This window comes from Falco rusticolus, chromosome 15 (genome assembly GCF_015220075.1).
Source record: "Falco rusticolus isolate bFalRus1 chromosome 15, bFalRus1.pri, whole genome shotgun sequence".
NCBI lineage: Eukaryota > Metazoa > Chordata > Aves > Falconiformes > Falconidae > Falco > Falco rusticolus.
The window spans coordinates 19,044,735-19,062,376 of NC_051201.1; the positions used below are offsets into that span (position 1 = coordinate 19,044,735).

The following is a 17,642-nucleotide window of genomic DNA, read 5'->3' on the forward strand; positions in this document are numbered from 1 at the left end:
CCAACAAAGTTGTATAAAACCCGTGTGTGAACCTCCTATCTTCTTGCACAAATGGTCTTGCTGGCCTCACCCCAAATCTTTCGTGCAGTAGTAACTGAATGTGCCTTTCACAGAGATCTTTCTCCAGTTTCTGCTAGTCACAAAAGCTGGTTGAACCTTTTTCCTTTCAGAAAAAAAATCATGGATCAAATTTAAATTCCAGGAAAGTCTGCCTATGAGATGACATACAAAGTTTTGGAAATATAACTGTGAGCAGCAGGAGCAGAAGGGACAAAGCCCAAACTCTAGGAAAAAAGAAGAGACAGTTTCTTACCTTTCTGTCATGATTTGATTAGCAGCAACAGACTCCAAGTTTGATTTCTGGCTCTCCTCTCAGAAACCTAGGAAAATTAAACCAAATTTGTTGAGTGTTCAATGAGTGATACTTTCATCTTTGCCAGTGAATGAAAAAGCGTAACTTCACTGGAGGAACAGAGGAGAAAAGAATAAAAAAATACATTCACTGAACAACTGTCTTTCCCCCCAAAGTATGATAATAATTAGTCACATCAGTAGTCATTCGCAAGTACAATGACTTTTTGGTTATGAAATGGTCCTTCTTGACCAAAACCTCTATCCCTATCTCCTTTAATCTAGAAGGTTTCACATCCCCAAGCTTCAAGCTTTAGATTTTTTACTAGATTAGTTGAATTACATCACAGTGACCACAGTTAGGTACTGGATTACCAAGACTTTCCTGTTTCATTACAAGCATAAAACAGGCAAAAGAAAATACAAAGCGAAGGTGTTTTAGACTTCTCTTTCTACCACTGCCAAGAACATTCCTTTCCTTCTGACCATCTGCTCTCCGGAAAGGGCTCCTTGCATCTTTTGGGCCTTAGCTGTTGGGGTTTTCTGCATTTGAGAAAGGGTACGTGGCTGTGCCTGCACATGAGGCCTTTTATTTGGAAACTATTACAAAAATTCTGTTTTATAGAAAGGCTTTTTTCTAAAGCTGCAAAGATAAAACATTTCAAACCAGTTGCAATCACAGCTAAGGCTACAGAAGGTCAGTGCATGGCAGCATAGAAAACTCTTCAGCAAGGATTAATTACTGACCATCAGCCTGCTTTAAACCATAATCTTTCTACCTCTGTCTTGGGGGTTCTCCTTTACACAGAAATTTAATCTCCGGCTTCAGACATCAGAGCACCGATGAGTGCTATACAGCTGTCTCTAAATCACTCTTTCACTCTGCTCAGCATGTGAACAGCTATATACAAAACACACTAACATGGGTCCTGTCTGTAGCCCAGCTTATTCTCTCAGTTCTCTCTGGATGACCCAATGCTCAGAATCACTCCTGCCAGGAATGGCCTGAGCTCACAAACAAGCATGCCACAAGGCAGTGTAGCAAGACCTACATTATTATTATGCCTGCCTAACACGCCAGCACACGCAGCAAGCTTCTTCAAAGCATCTAGTCATCTGTTTTACTGAGCCAACTACTCAACCACAGAAGCAATGAGTACCTACCCAGAAAAGTAATCCTCTGCATCATGGCAGAACCCCATACCAGACCCAGAAACAGCTATAAAAGCAAGCAAAACGGGAACCAGAGGTTGGGCTCCTCTTGCCAAGAAGAAACTTGGGTGGATCAACGTACCCCAAGGCCATTGCATTTTTATGGACAAAACCAGCCTGCCTGTATGAGATCTTGTTAGCTGAATACTGTACACACGGAAACCAAACACAGAATCACAGAATCTTAAAATAACAGGCCAAAAGAAACCTCCGGGGTCATCCACGCTCAAAGTTGGGCTGACTCAGATCAGGTTAGGGCCACCTAGTAATCAGTTGTGTTAGAGACTTGGACACCAGGCACCACATGCATACATATCCCTAATGATATTTTGGATCACATCAACTGCAACACCTATAACAAGCTGATAAATTGAGGTGAAAAAAGAAGAAACTACAAGGAGGACTATTGGGTTCACAGTCAAATTGAGACCCATGTTTCCTTCTAATCACAGCAGAAATCTAAGCAGAAATACATAACGTGGGTTCAATGCATCCAATGCTATTAAAAAACAAACACACCTATGGAAGTCAGTGAGATCTGTTTGCGTTATATACTTTGGCATTGCTGGCATGTGTTTAGTCCACCAGAGTTTAGCAGATATGAAAGTAAAAAAAGGCAGCATCTGTGAATGCCACACATTTAAAAACAGCCAGCTGGAGTCTATTAACAGTGCTCAAAAACAGCGGAGTATTTTCTATGTCACACTCTAGGATGGGACCAAAGCACCATATTTGGCAGAGTTTGGGTTTACAATTAGTATTTTAATTTACTTGGCTGTAGCTGAGACTTAGGAAACATCACTTCAAATGGAGGATCTCCTTTCATGAACTTTGTACATTGGTTGGAAAGGTAAGACAACAAAGAAATAACTTCTTCAGCCTCAGCTGGAAGCTGGAAAAAGCAGTTATGAAGGAAGAGAGAAGCAGAATTTCTTACTTGTTTCCATAACCATAGCAAAACAAGCATTCTGCTCAGTGTAATGATTCAATAAGGCAATTTTCAAATAGGTTACTCAAAAAGTTTTATCTGAAAGTTTTTGTCTCTTCTTCTCCCTTAAAAGCAATGCCACAACTTTACCAGAGATAGAACAAGGCAAAGATGCTGAACATATGGATACTAAAGGAAATGATTTCTCTAGCAATGACCACATGAGAACTCTTAGAACTTCCTTCTGCAGTTCACGACTTTTTAGTGGTTTGGATGACCTTGATAGGAAAAACAAGTATGGAGCTGATCTGAATTTTCTATAACATACACAGTAAATGCCAGACAATCCCTTCCATTTACCATAGCGTCAATACTACACCTCAGCAAGTATGCATTTATTCAGGCTACCTAGTGGCTGCATATAGAAGTACCTAGAGATGATGTAAGAATTTCTCAGACAAACACTTTTCTTCAATGTCCAAAAACCACTGTCATCATCACAGTGGGTCCTTAGATGATTCCTTTGTCAAAATTCAATAAGACTTAATAGTTTTGAAAGTATTTTTGCCCTGTGAGGTGAATATATAATGCAGAGGTGGTGAGGGTTGGATCCAAACACTTTTGTGATGTCTACTGTTAATAAGCCTGCACAGCAGTAGCTAGTTCTGTGCTTTTTGCCAGGGCAAAGCAACGGCAAAGCTCTGACAGCATAGACACAGCTTGTGCTAAGGGCCTCTGAAGCCCAAAAGAAGGCAAAGTAGTAAAAACTATATAGAAATATATTCTTCAGTTGGAAACAGAGACCTGTAAATATTCTCAAGTGACATCCCATTTCAGGGGGCTCACAGGCCTGAGATGATAACAAATTAGATATATTTCTACCAGATTTGTATAACTCACCAAATCTTGCATCAGCCTCAAACCCCAGGCCATCACTTCCTGCATACACTGTATGAATAAGCAAATCCATAGAAAAAGAAATCTTTAGGCTGTTTCAGCTGAGAATGTTTTCAGCAAGTCCACACCTCTGGCTGGACCACTCCAACAACTCCAGCAACTGAGGCAGCTCCTCTCTAATCTGCGTATGCCACCTTCCTGTTTCTCACCTCGGGTCCTCTCTGTGTTTCAAGTGCAGCAGATTACAAAGGGTGCCCCTATACTAATATTTGTTCCCACCTAAGTAAACTCAAAAGACAGTGAGTATTTGGTATCTCACCCCTTCACGCTCTTCCATAAAACCCACCCGGCCCAGTTACCACCACAGCCCCAACCCTTCCCAAACACAGCATGGCAGAGATACAGGTAAAAGCACCAATATCCAAAATATACTCATCTCACACAGGGTACTTCAAACTACCAACGGTTTCACACACACACAAAATTTCTTTCTGTCCATAAAAATACAGAAACTTTTATTTAGCTAAACTAACACACAGCTTCCACTTCTTTCTTTCTCTGTGTTTGCTTTTTTACAAAAACACCCAGCATTTTGTGCTCCAAGGAAACATGATTACAGGAAATTGCGCAGCTCTGATGCCTTGTTACCTCTTAATGTTGGTTCCCTGACCTTTTTCCTTACGTAAGTGAACTAAATGCTTTTAATAACAATGACAATTTGGTCACAGGTAAGAACAGGAGATTCCCCCTCCTTGGATCTGTATTTACTGTGCATTGTGTGAACATTTTCTCCCTATGTAATAGAGAGGCAGAAAATCATCTGTCAGGGGATGATGGATGATGAAGTCTGCTACTTAGGCCTCAGGGCCTGGCCCTGCTGCTATACTTGACTTAGCCTTCAGTAGGCACTAAGTGCTCTGTCAGATTCATGCCAAGGGAAAAGCATATGCCTGTAACTCCCGAAAGTGTGGGAACCAGAATAAACAGAGACATTTTTAACGTTACCACACGTTTTAAATCTGCTGTGTCACTTTCCTGTAAGCACTGTCCGTATTTTTGTAATATATACAGTCATTGTGGGTTTGTGGCTCTGTCCATCACTGCTGTTCTTTGTTGTACGCTAACCAAGAAAACAAATGAAAAATAAAAAGAATGCACAGAATACATGACCATTTGGCTGACTACTACGCTCTGTCAGCAAAGTAGAGATGAGGTCTCGGGGTTTTCTTCTCTTCCTTGCCCCTGACAATGCTTTTGTTGGTTTGTTACAACAAGGCTTTTCTCACCTCACACAGTTTTATTAATTCAGGGTTTTTTTAGCATCCCCTCGAGTGCTGTATCACCACGCAGAGATATGTTACCACAGGGCTATAGTTAAAAGCCATCTTCCACTCTTCTTTCCACCCCAAAAATTCCATCAATCATCGAGTTATGCTACTTGGCTTGGATGGACTGCAGCAGGACTCTCAAAATCTCACGCATTTCCATTATGAGCCCCATGTCCCACATGTCCAAGGTAAAAAGATGGTTTCAAAATGATGCCAATCATAAGCGTGGTTTTCTAATGCATATTTTTATCTCATATTGCCTAACTACTGATTATAGCCGGGCTTTTAAAACAATTTTCTTAACAGAGAATGGCTCAAAGGCAGCCATGGTGGAAATTCCATTCTTTAGAAATTCCTCAGCAATGAATATCGCTGTGTCTCCTCTTTCATCACTGCCTTCTTAAGATAAAATATTTGTATCATAGCAAGTATTAAAGGGCTTGATTCCTAGTTTAGGAGAGGCTTAGAGAAGATGCCACAAAAATTAATAGCAGTTCAAATTACAAAAAATTGCCTTGAGGGTCTCCCTGCCCCTCCCAGTGCAGGTACTATTTTTACCCATAAAGATCAGTATAGAAGCTTCATAAAAAAAACTTCTCTAGATTAGATGTCCTTTCAGTCAGAAAAGGGACATTCCCCAGCCCTGATTTACCACTGGGTAATTTCTGAGGAAAGGGCTTACCAGCATTTTACTCCTTTCTTGTAGCAAAATTCATTGACTGAGGCCTTACAGACCCCCAAAACCAGCTGCATTTACATTTTTTGGTCAGTCACGTTAACCCTTACAGGCTTTAGCAGGGTTCCTGCAGCACCAAGACAGTACATAGCAAGGCAAGTACTAGAAACCACTAAAAAGAAAGGATATTTTTAGGCTAGAGTCACTGTCACAACTTATGCAAATTCCAAATTTCTTCTGCTTTGACATGAATATTTATCCAAGTGCAATGCTCATTCCCAAAAACTAGCTTTCCTTAGTTATATATGGATTGCCATTTGCAACTCTCACACTGAATTTAAGTTATTAGATGAGGATCCACTCCTCCGCAGTGTTACTAGTTATTTCTTTTCTACAATACGCATTAATACAAGAAGATATCCAAAGGTCTATTCATCTTATTTTACAGATGGGCTTAGCTGACAGCTTGAGTCTGACTTGTCTTTTATATCAATGCATCCGTCCCAGCACCACTCCAGGCTTCCCTACAAAATATGCCCGTCATTCAACAGCTGCAGAACAGTTTAAATGCTCTTATCTGCTTACTTGAAATCCCCCAGGGCAAACTCTTCCCTGAGATGATCTTTACCCTTCCCTTGAATCTAATGCACTGAGACCTAGAAAGGCATTACGGCCAGAGACTGGTGTGACTACAGTAATAATTACAAGTTCAGCAAATAAGTTTCTTGTTGCAAGCACTGCTAGGGCTATATACAAGCCAAGAAGAACCTAGAATCATTGTGTCAGCAATTCTCAAAGACTATTTTAAATGCTATCAAGTTTAATAAAACTTTTACAACAGAGTACAGAGTGTACTTTATGTTCCTTCGAAATTGATGGAACAAGCCAATTTTTCCAGGTTTGTAGGCATAACATTTATTAAATTATAATAAGAAAATAGCTATTTAAAACCATGAAATGAAAGGCTATAATATACATTTAAAGGTCAACAACTGTATGAGTTTCCTTATTATATATTTTATCTGGGAAGTACTGGGAGACAAAGGAGCTCTGGCACCATACATGCACAGCTGCACACTGTCGCTACTCCCTGCTCTGACTCAGACAAGGAACTACATATTGTTACAGACTGGCCCTGCTTCACCTGAGCCTCTCACAGAACTGCCTTCACCTATTAAGATGGTGACTTACACCCTTTAAATAATTTCCACTATATGTATTACATATAGATGGAGCTTTTGCAGCTGCAGTAGCAAGGTCAGACTGAAATACGATGATTTTATTCCATCTCTGCACTATACTTTCTTTAAACCCTTTTACCACCTCCACTCCAATTGCTTTTCTTCAAATATGGAAGGTTAACATGTCCTTTACACGGGAGGAGAGGTTGTGTTAACTAACACACCAAACAAACAGAAACAACCAAGATGATCAACAAAGAAAAGCCAACGAGAAAATACCCAGATGAAGTGGAAACTTCTTCACTGAGAGACTGGAAAGAAATGTGACCTAAGTTTTGACTTTTAAAAGCATTTTAATGTTTCGGCATTAAAAATTTTTTATTTCTTCCTAAATATGTTTAAAATCAAACTTGAACTACAAGGAAAGTAATAAATACTGCTAGGGCTGGGGTTTTTTTTCCAAGTGCTATTTCATTGGGCCTCATTCCATATTCTAGTCTCTTCACTTAACCTGAGTAGGTATTTAAGAAGGATTTAAACAGGACTTTGTTTGTTTGTTTGTTTTTTTAGCAACACTTAGAGCAATATATCTTCCTGGAGCCACACAGAAGAAAATATACACATGGACGAGAGTATAGCATCAAGCCTATTTTGTAAACACCTTTCATTTATTAATAATCACAGCTGTTTTTCCAAATTAATAATGTAAACCCCAATATAGCAGCAAACTGAAATATATACTTCATAATACAGAATTGCCCAAGTTTCACAGACCTCAGAAATCTTCATTACTGTTTCCTTCTAATCTGTGGATGCATACATATATATTGCATATGGAGGCTCATATAATGCCATTGACATCAATGGAACGCTTCAATAGAAAGTAATTTGGATCAGTATGGGCAACCTTATACCTTTAGGCTACTAATCAGCTTTTGAGCATTAAATTCAGCTGGCTTAAACAATATATAAATAATATAGAGAGGCACTCTTACAGTATTCATCAAATATGTAAAATACAATGCAGAAACACTATCACAACACGCAAATCCAGGTGTTTAATGATGAATGTTGTAAAATTGGCACAACTTTGAAAAGCACAGCTGTGATTAGGATATAATTATCTTATGCGAAAAATCCATTTCAGAGCTATAGTTCTTTGCTGCTAGCAACAGGAACAGATTTTTATTATTTTCCATTCACCTTAATTCTGTGAAGTCTGTGTAGCTATGAAAGAGTGGTTTGGATTCTAGTCTGGCTCAGAGTTCTAAACAAATTTTTTTGTAACTGATTGAATAACAGCGGATTTCTTGTGAAGAACCCAGCTTTAATTTTGGCTCTCAGATTGATGGAACAGGGCTGGCAGCAAACACACCTATTATTTATTACTGGATACATACAGTATGAAAGTAATTGGAAGAAACAGAGACACCACAGATATTTGTAAGTTACACAGCTGATCTGTGTTGAGATTTTATATCTCAAGCATTTCATCACATCAGAAAGACACCATAGTATCAGAAAGTAATTCTGCTCGTGTATGAATGCAACAAAATGTGGATGCACAGGTTACCTGCTGAACTGGCTAGCATGTTATATTCTGCATAGACATCCATAGAAACACACGTGTGTACCATATGCATACTTATATTTTTCAGATCACAGCCTGTTACCATTTGAATACAACTGCAAAATTGCACAAGAGCCATATTGTCAAAATTGGCTCAAGGGAGGCAGAGATGTGGCTATGGATATATAAATCTTCTTCCACCAGAAGGAGAATTTTCTTTTAACACAGAAGAAAAAAACAACAAAAAAAAACCAAACAAAAAAAAAAAAACCCAAAAAAACCAAAACAACGGGGGAGGGGGATGTTGCAGGGAGAAGAAAAAAATCCAAACCCACCAAAACCCAGCTCTGTATTATGTGAAGAATCCTTCCAGAGCAAAACACACTGGATAAAACTAAAAACCCAAACTTTCAAAAAGTTTGTTAGTACAGCGATTCACAATGTTTAAAAGACCCAAACTCTCTAGTTTTTTCTCCCTTCTAAGTTTTTGAATGCAAAAATGAGATAAATATGATCCAAAGATATTTCATACATTAGAATCTACTTCTGAAAAAAAAAAATGTCTATTTTTAAATATTTTTTTATATTTGGTATGTTTAATTTAAAGAACGTAAGATTGCAGACAAGATGAATTTTCTACTATCTCAGTCATAAAACTGTATCACTGTTATGGTTAAAGAGTATTCATAAATTAAAATAACTAGAGTCTAATAATTTAGATTGCCCTGAAATAATACTAAAGATGAGTAAAAATAAGATGCTCCATCTGGCCATTTCAATTACAATCTTCTACATCCCATTAAAAATATTATTTTGAATTAATATAGTCAAATACATCTGCCAAAAAAACCCTTAGCTCTGACTGACTAAAACCAATTCAGCTCTGCCGTGGGCTCTGGCCACAAGAGAGAAGCTGCACTGGATTACACAGCACTATTGGGACATCTTCTTTAAATAGGTATTTTAAAAAGTCATGATCCCCTCTTCTACTAGATGTTCTCTGTAAACATTTGGGAAATGAATCACTCGGCATCCACAGACTATAAGCAGCAAGAAGCACTCATAACTTGGAAAAAAATAGCTGTATTTCTTGAAAGAGGCAAGATGGCTTTCTGTAATATGAAAGTGCAGCTTAAAAGATATGTTAGATCCATGGAAATCTATTGCATAAGGATGTGTAAAGAATCAGCACAAAATTTACCTAGTGATTAACCATGATTAAGTGGTATTTTACAGATTTAGATAGGACATAACTGAATAATGGATATTATGCTGGCCCTCTTCTACTAGCGTTAATGTTACCATATAGAGTAAACTCAGGATATCAACACCCGAGTTATACTTTCTGAATTGGCCAAAGTCAAAGTGAGAATACACCGCAAAACCCATTTTAGACCTACTTTGTATTTTTTCTTTCTCATTAATGCTATTCAAACTTCCTAAACTGTATTTCATTTGTTTTTAATGAGCTAAATTCTCTGTAACTGTTTTTTCATCAATTGTGGGAACTTAGTGTCCAGAGAAAATGGATTAAAACTCTCCAAAAGTAACGACTCTGAGTTAAGCTCCCTTCTGTCCACAAGTCTCCCGTGTTTTAGCTAGTAAGTCACACCAACAAAACATAACCAACAACACTGGAACAGGCTCCCCAGAGGTAGCTGACGCCCCAAGCCTGTCAGCGTTTAAGAGGCATTTGGACAATGTCCTTAACATGTTTTAACTTTTGGTCAGCCCCGAATTGCTCGGGCATTTGGACTAGATGATCATTGTCGGTCCGTTAAAACTGACGTAGTCTATTACGCTGTTCTAAACCTTTCCTTTCCCACTTTAAAAACTCCAGCTAAAAGTACCAGTGCCAGAGGGTCCAGGATTTGTGTGAACACTTCTGGGAGAAGGTTTAGAAAGTTACTTGAATTATAAGCTGGTATAAGAAAGTATGGAGAGTAACTTGAATTGTAATGGAGGAGATCATGATGGAGTTTTGTGGGTAAAATGGTTTGCAAGTAACTCAGAAATCACTGAAAGTCCCGAGTCTTCCAGTGATGAGGCAGTTCTGCCTGTAGAGGTGCAAGCATAATGGTGTCATTCCAAGACCAACAACCTACATGAACCAGAGTATTTCTTGGGCTCTGCTCATTTCCCTAAACTCTTGTGGCAATGAGGAGATGAGACATGGAAACACCACAAGGATGAAAATTCTCACTTTCTCAACTCTATAGCTAAAGTGCAGTTCAGCTGGAGTAAGTATATTCCATGTAGAAGCAAGCTGGAAGGGTTTAACTCAGAAAATTCTGTTCTCAAAACCCGACTAGAAATCTCAAACCAAATAAATCTCTAGACAAATTTTATTGTTTCTGTACCTTCCACTAATTCTTAATAGGAGAATAAGAGGAAAATGTGCACTTTGTTTTAAGTTGTTCATTGTCCTCTCTATTTTTTTCTTTCCTGCTAGCAGGATAAAGAGGAAGAGACAGAAACTGCAAATTAATTACGATAAAGATTATTTTCCTGAGATTTTTCAAGCCTCATTAAAAAACTCAATTCTCATCAAATTTATAATCCAGTAACATTTGTTTTGAGACTTTGTTTCTTCCCCAAAACAGAAAGAGTGCCAGTAAACCGGGTTCAAACTCTGTATTAATCAAAATAACTTCAAGTTTAGCAATTATTATACCCAGTTAATAAATGTGCATTCTACAACATACAAAAAATGATGTAATTTGTTTGACATGCCTCGTGGTCCAGTGCACTAATTAGGGGCCTGACAAGTTTGTGGGAAGTATTCTCTAAAAATAGGAAAGCTTAAATCAGGAAACATTTATACAGACAATATGGTACTTGCAGCCTGAAACAGGACCAGGGATTGTTGGATGAATGGGTTAGAGCATGACTCAGTAGCTATAAAACTATCTGGGAATATTTAAGTCAAGAAACATGATTTGTACCCATAGAAAATACAAGGGTTGGGGGTAGATTTTCTAGACTAACTCAGTAAGTTGGGCAGGAAATTATTTCTTGCATGCAACAGTTTTTGCAGATACTAATCATGTCTTTGGTTTTGGAGGTGAAAATGTGCAGGTCATTTTTGGTAGATGCCTCCTCTCCCTCCCTATTATCTTCTCTTCTCCTTTGTGGGTGGGGTGAAGTTAGAGTGCACTCGAGAATTTGAAACTAAAACTTCAAGCCATCTTCAAATAAGGAAATAAAAAAGCAGGGAAAAACATGAATTATGATGAACAATGAACTGACTGCGGCAAAGTTTTCCCCATAGCAGGAGACTGGTAAATGTTGGGAAAACAAATCTTCATAATTATTGACACTTGTGCTGGAGCAAAGCTAAGCCAAACCATTAAGTTGCTCAACCACAAAGAGATGATTAAAATTGCTTTGAGAATCTGGCTGTGTTTTTCTTTTGGAAATAAAGGTGAGGGGGGGAAATGGAGTTTACGCCTGGATGTTCCACAAAAAACAAGCTAACTTTTATTTTTAATTGTTGGGTTTAGGAGGAGGAAAGGGAACGTAAAAAAGGCCACTGGAGTATTTCTGTGGTGATGAAAACCTAAATTGAATGTATTAATTTGCAATTAAAACATCTGAGGCATTTCTTCATTATCCTTATTATAAAAATGTTGAGAAAATGTTCAAGGGTAGGATTCTCAGAAACAGTGATTTTCAATAAAATACTGTTATCTACATCATCAGCATGCCAACTTAGAAGGGAAAAAGGCAATATTGCAGTTGCATTATCTTAAAAAAGCTGACTCATTCTCTAAAAGATGCAAAATACAACAAATAACCTCCTAACCAAAAAAATAAACGTTTTCTAGTCACCAAAAGTGAAATTAGTCACTTCAGAGGAGGAAAAAACCCAAACATTTTCCAATATTGCCCCTTCTTGATCAGCATAAAAACAGTTTAGTTTAACTGTGCTGAGCCAATAATCTTTTTTCATGCCATGTTCTGCCTTTATGGCTACATCTTGTTCCAATTTTGGTTTCATCCATTCCCCTTTCCAAACGACCATAACTTTCATATAGGCTTGCCATACACCAGATCCCATCTGTCTGTGACCTTGAATAAACAAGGGGCCTTTGATGTTCTCATGCACTTCAAACCACTTTGTCATTTGCAGTGATATATGAGCCACACTGTAGTGACATGCAGTCATTACTGGTTTGTGGAAGTGCCTTCCTGCTTCTTCTCTTGATGTAAGTTTACCATAGAACAAATTTACTGTAATCTTTGTGTTAACTTATGCTTCCCTACAGAGTGAGAAAGAGGTCAGCAAAACAGCAATGGGAAGCTGGAAATAGAAATCCTGCACATACAGCATCCCGACAGCCAAAAGCAAGGCTCTGTCTCTAACAGAAGAAAGAAAACCAAATCACGCCAACCCCATCCAACAAACCAACTGATGATCAGAAGAACTTCTTCTTGAAAACAAATATTACAAGGAATTTGTTAACCGATGGACAGATTTACACACCCCACACAGCAGCTTTGTTGTGGCGTTGTGTGTTCATCCTATTACATTTCAAGGCTGCTGTTCAAGGCTGTTGGGTTTTGGCACTGTCAAAATGAAACAGAGATTATGTGGTACCATATGTCAGGCAGCTGAAGCAAAGGATTCCTGGTCTAACATGTTTGCCTTTCCCGTCTGGAGGGAGCATTAAAACCAAAGGAGCAGGAGAGGTGGGTGGGCCAGCACAGGGTGGGACAGGGTGTTTTTGCTCGTGCCCCAACATCTCAGCATTCCTGCTTGCATTTCTGAAGACTAATGTCTGGATGTTTCTGCCCTGCCAAATTCAGGAAAGACTTCATCTTTTCCTCCAAGACAAAAAGCAAAACACAAAGCAAAACCCTTCAGCAATTATTTTTTAATGTAAATGCATGTTTATTTCATGCCCTCAAGCCTTTTAGTCCTGGTTGTTTGTGACAAACATTCCACAATAGACTCTTTAAAGTCTGGCATATGTGCCAGTGCTAAAAAAACATACAGCAGAAGACATAAGACAATTAAAATGAAAGATGACAACAACATGCCACTAATGGTTTTAAATTATTACATTGTAGACTACTTACTGGTACATCATGGAAGAGCTATCCCCACAGCTCTACACAAACCTGTGCTCCACCAATAAACTAATCTTTATCATGTAATACATTGGTTTTCTGTTTCAATGATGTTTGCATTATATACTCTGGCATCCTGTAACTATGGATAAAGGATTGTCACAGCTGAACACCAATTAGCTCAGGTGTCTGATTCAATATGCAATAGATGTTCACGGTCCAACATCCTCAGTCCATATCCACTGAGGAAGCACCACTGACTGACTTTTGAGATCGAGTTGTACTCAACAACTGCAACGAGGTGACCTGCAAGTACCAAGGTGTCCAGACTGCAGGCACTTGAAGTAACATACAGAAAAACCCATTTTCAGGAGCAATTTGACTGAAATAGCATCCAAGATGCATGTGAATTAGCTCACAGAGGACCCTGGAGGCTGCAAGTTGCAGCCACTGTTGTGCAAGTTGGCTTTCAGTGCTGGCCTAATTATTTCACCACAACATTTATTTTTTCTGTGCAGTCCCAGTTCAGCTGACTGTCCTGAATAGCAAATATTTTGAAAATTGGATTTTTAGGCTCCTGAACAATGTAGGTGGTTTGGTTTTTTTTTAGAAAGTTACCTATTATCCTGGTTTCAGCTGGGATAGAGTTAATTTTCTTCTGAGTAGTGGGTGCAGTGCTGTGTTTTGGATTTGGTGTGAGACCAATGTTGACGGCACACTGATGATTTTGGTTGTTGCTCGGTAACATTTGTACTAAGTCAAGGACTTTCCAGTTTCTTGGGCCCTGCCAGCGGGAGGACTGGAGGGGCATGGGAAACTGGGAAGGAGCACAGCCAGGACAGCTGACCCGAACTGGCCGCAAGGGATTTTCCATACCATATGACGTTATGCTGATTATATAAACTGGGGGAAGAAGAAGAAAGATGGGGGATGGGACAGGGACATTTGGCATTATGGCATTTGTCTTCCCAAGTCACGGTTACGTGTGATAGAGCCCTGCTGTCCTGGAGATAGCCTGCCCACAGGGAGTAGCAAATTAATTCCCTGTTTTGCTTTGCCCATGTACTTGGTTTTTGCTTTACCTATTGAACTGTCTCTATCTCAACCCACGAGTTTCCTCACTTTTACTCTTCCGATCCTCTTCCCTATCCCACTGTGTGGGGAGTGAGCAAGCAGCTGTGTGGGGCTTAGCTGATGGCGAAGGTTAAACCACAACAGTCAAACGCACAAGAATAATAAACATTTTTCTGACTCAGGAAGGAACAACAGTAGGTCATGCTTAACTTGTTTCTACAGCACGAAATACAGAGAGGTTTTAAAATTTGTTATTTCTTCTATTTGAGTTTGTTTGGGAGTTTTTATTTGTTTGGGGTTTTTTTTAGGTAAAAAAGGGAAAAGCAACACAGGAACATTCCATAATAACTTGCTGTGAAGTTGACCAAGGGCTCTTCTGGGATGTAGGAAACTCAAGTTCAAGTCCTCTGTCTCTCCCATTCTAAACGCCCTCGTCATTCATGTTAACAGCTGCTACTGGGTAGCTTACTGCCCTTCGTACAAACTACATCCTCTACGTTAAGAACTGAGTACCAAGAACTCTTTTTCTGGTTCTTCCCTTATGCAATATCTGTGCTTTATAAATATTTCAGAAAGATTTTTCAATGCAATTTTTAAAATAAAGATATTGCAGTCAAGAAAGACCAAACAACAAAAAAAAAAATCTTAACACTGTCCCTTTATGTTACTGTCACAGCTAGCAGCAGTAGCATATTTTTCCCCATCCAACTTATATTTACATAATGCTAACTAAGCATTTTAATTGTAAAGACACTCCAAATAGCTCACAAAAGTTTTTATAAAGAGTTTTAAAACTACATGGAAAGATTTTAACTCAAAGCAGAAAATTTTAATATAACTCCTATCCACCCTTCCTTTCCCCTCCTCCCAGACAATAATTTTTTAACCAAAATGAAAACACACACACTTGTCATCAGGTTAACGCCACGAAAGGAAGAAGTTTTAAATCCCATGAAAGAAACAAGAGTCTATGAAGCTTATCTGTTCTAAATTATTGAGGTATTAGAGAGACTTGGAATTCTTAAGCAGTCATGAAACGCATTTGTAAGGAGTATCAGCTCAGTTTTAATGGAGAAGAAATATTACTTCCAATGTCTTCTTGGTAACTGGGATCACGGCAGACAGGCTTGCCTAAGAGCAGACAGGTTTCTCTGCTGAGAAACCATGCTGGGTTTCCTACATGAAACCAGTGCCGTAGTCACTGGCGCATCCTTCTTCCCCAGAGCTCAGTAAGAAGTTAAAACCCATTTTCTTGTTGACAACTGATAAACTTTTCCCTGCCAAAGCTCACCCTACACAGGCTGAAACCCAGCTAGGAACCCAAGCAACTACAAACCTCATTGCTGTGTTCTTTAAAACTGATCACACATAGGAGTACTCACTGCCTGCAGTTTCTTGAATGGTGTCTCCTCTCTCTGTTAAGACTCATGTTTAAGCCTATAAACCAGATTAGAAAGTGAATGTTACTGTCTAATATACCTCTACTGAACACAATAAGAAAGCTGATGAATTGCCTCAACAACCAGATTTTAGACAAAGGACTCTCACTGAAAGAACAGAAAAAAATATCATCAATCACCAATGCTTTCCAGCCCCTAATCCAATTCCACACAACAGCAAGGTATGTGTATGAAAGACGCAGCAGCCTATGCCTTGCTGTCCACTAGCCCGAGCTAAAGGAGATATTTACACCTCCTTCTATCAGTTCACTGTGAAAGTGGAAGACTGAAGGCAAAGCAATGGGGACAGAATGGTCTTTTTGCTGGTTCACATCTGAAACGTGAGAAAGCATCTGTTCCTTCATCTCCCTGTACAGAGATGGATGTGCATGAACCCAAAAGAAAACTAAAAAGCAGGGTACCATTTAGCAGTTTGTCAAAACTGAAACGTTCTCCTGAGACATCTTTCTTCCTAAAGCACCTCCAACAGGGTCACTCAGGTTTCCATAAGTCCACCTGGCTGACTCTGGATCCCACCAGACGCTGCCACCGGCCCGGCTGTGCTGCAGCACCAGGACAGGCTCGTGAGCTCCCTCACAGAAGGCTGAGAAACCTGCAGATCCCAGAGCCCACACCTGTGCACCGGCGTACAGGTGAACCCTCCAGACAGAATTTCAAAATTGGGGGATTGTTCTCAGTCAAACCTCAGGATAGTTTTGGCACAAAGCAGAATTCATTCCAGAACTGAACAGAGAAAGGAAATAGCATAGGACTTAGAAATCTACTGACACAGGGTAGGAAGAAGTAACTGGTATTGCTGTTATCACTCTGATCCTTCAGCATCCGAAATTTCATTCATAGGATTATTTTTCCCTTGCACCTTTCTCCAGATTTATGGATCACTGTTCATGATGCATAATGGCAAATCATGAAGTTTTAATCCAAAACCATTGTCAATGATGAGGCAATAGAAAATATTAGTACCATTTTATATAACTGAAACAAACTTCAGCACAAGGTACTTAAGAGCTACAGTTGACCTAATTTTTTGTTATGCAAGAGTACAAATTCTCAAGTCCTCTTCTGCCTGAAATAATATCTTTAAGTCCCTGTAGCCTCTAACAAAAGTTTGGTAGTCTAGTGGAAAAAATGCTTTCTTTGTTCTACAGTGGGTGAGGACAGATATTGCTAGGTTTATATGCTTATTAAAAAAAAATCTCCATGAAAGGGACATTGCCAGCCAGAAAACCACATTCCAAGTAAGCTAGCTACACCTCCTCTAGCCAAAGCAGAACACCTCAAATTAATAGCAAAGACAAGAAGAAAAATATTTTCTTAGTATATTCCTTTCACGGTATTTTGTGTATAGTCAGATCTGTTCTGCTCTCCTGGAGAATCTCTTCTGCCTTCTGAAAGAGAGATTTATGAACACTACAAAATTTAAATAGACAACATTATCTAGGTCTTAACTGAGCACCCCCTTCCTCTGCCTCCTCTCATTAGGGTCGGCCTGCAGGACATGGTTACACGTTTGGCTTAATTGAGAACCTGTATTTTGTGACTGATGAAATGAAAATTTAGTGTGGAGCACTCTTCTACCACTACAGCCTTCTTCCACAGGCTGGCAGAGGGAATAAAAGGGAGTCACCAGAAAACTCAAACCCATGTGAGGTACTCAACCAGTAGCTCCGAAAAGAATTTGTGGTGTGTAACATACTGTTCCTTAGGTACGGGGTTTTGGTCATCTTTGCCAAGGAGCTCTACAATGGAGGCTGCCCGTTTCTCTTTGTTTTCCAGAGTGATTTGAAATGCCTTGCCTGCAGTTATCTGCCAGTCCAGGATTAAAACATATGCTCTTGAATATCAACCTCCTGATCTGTCCAGCAGATATGAATAACCTGGATTCACAGTTC

The 17,642-nt window shown here is 39.2% G+C and overlaps 1 long non-coding RNA gene across 7 annotated transcripts in view; it reads right to left on the reverse strand.

Annotated features, from left to right (window-relative positions):
• LOC119157794 overlaps nt 1-17,642 on the reverse strand; it is a 786,943-nt gene that overhangs the window by 269,533 nt on the left and 499,768 nt on the right. For all 7 annotated transcript variants that reach the window (XR_005107674.1, XR_005107672.1, XR_005107670.1 and 4 more), the window contains exon 6: nt 314-380. This is a non-coding gene — a long non-coding RNA (uncharacterized LOC119157794). The remainder of the gene's footprint in view (nt 1-313; nt 381-17,642) is intronic.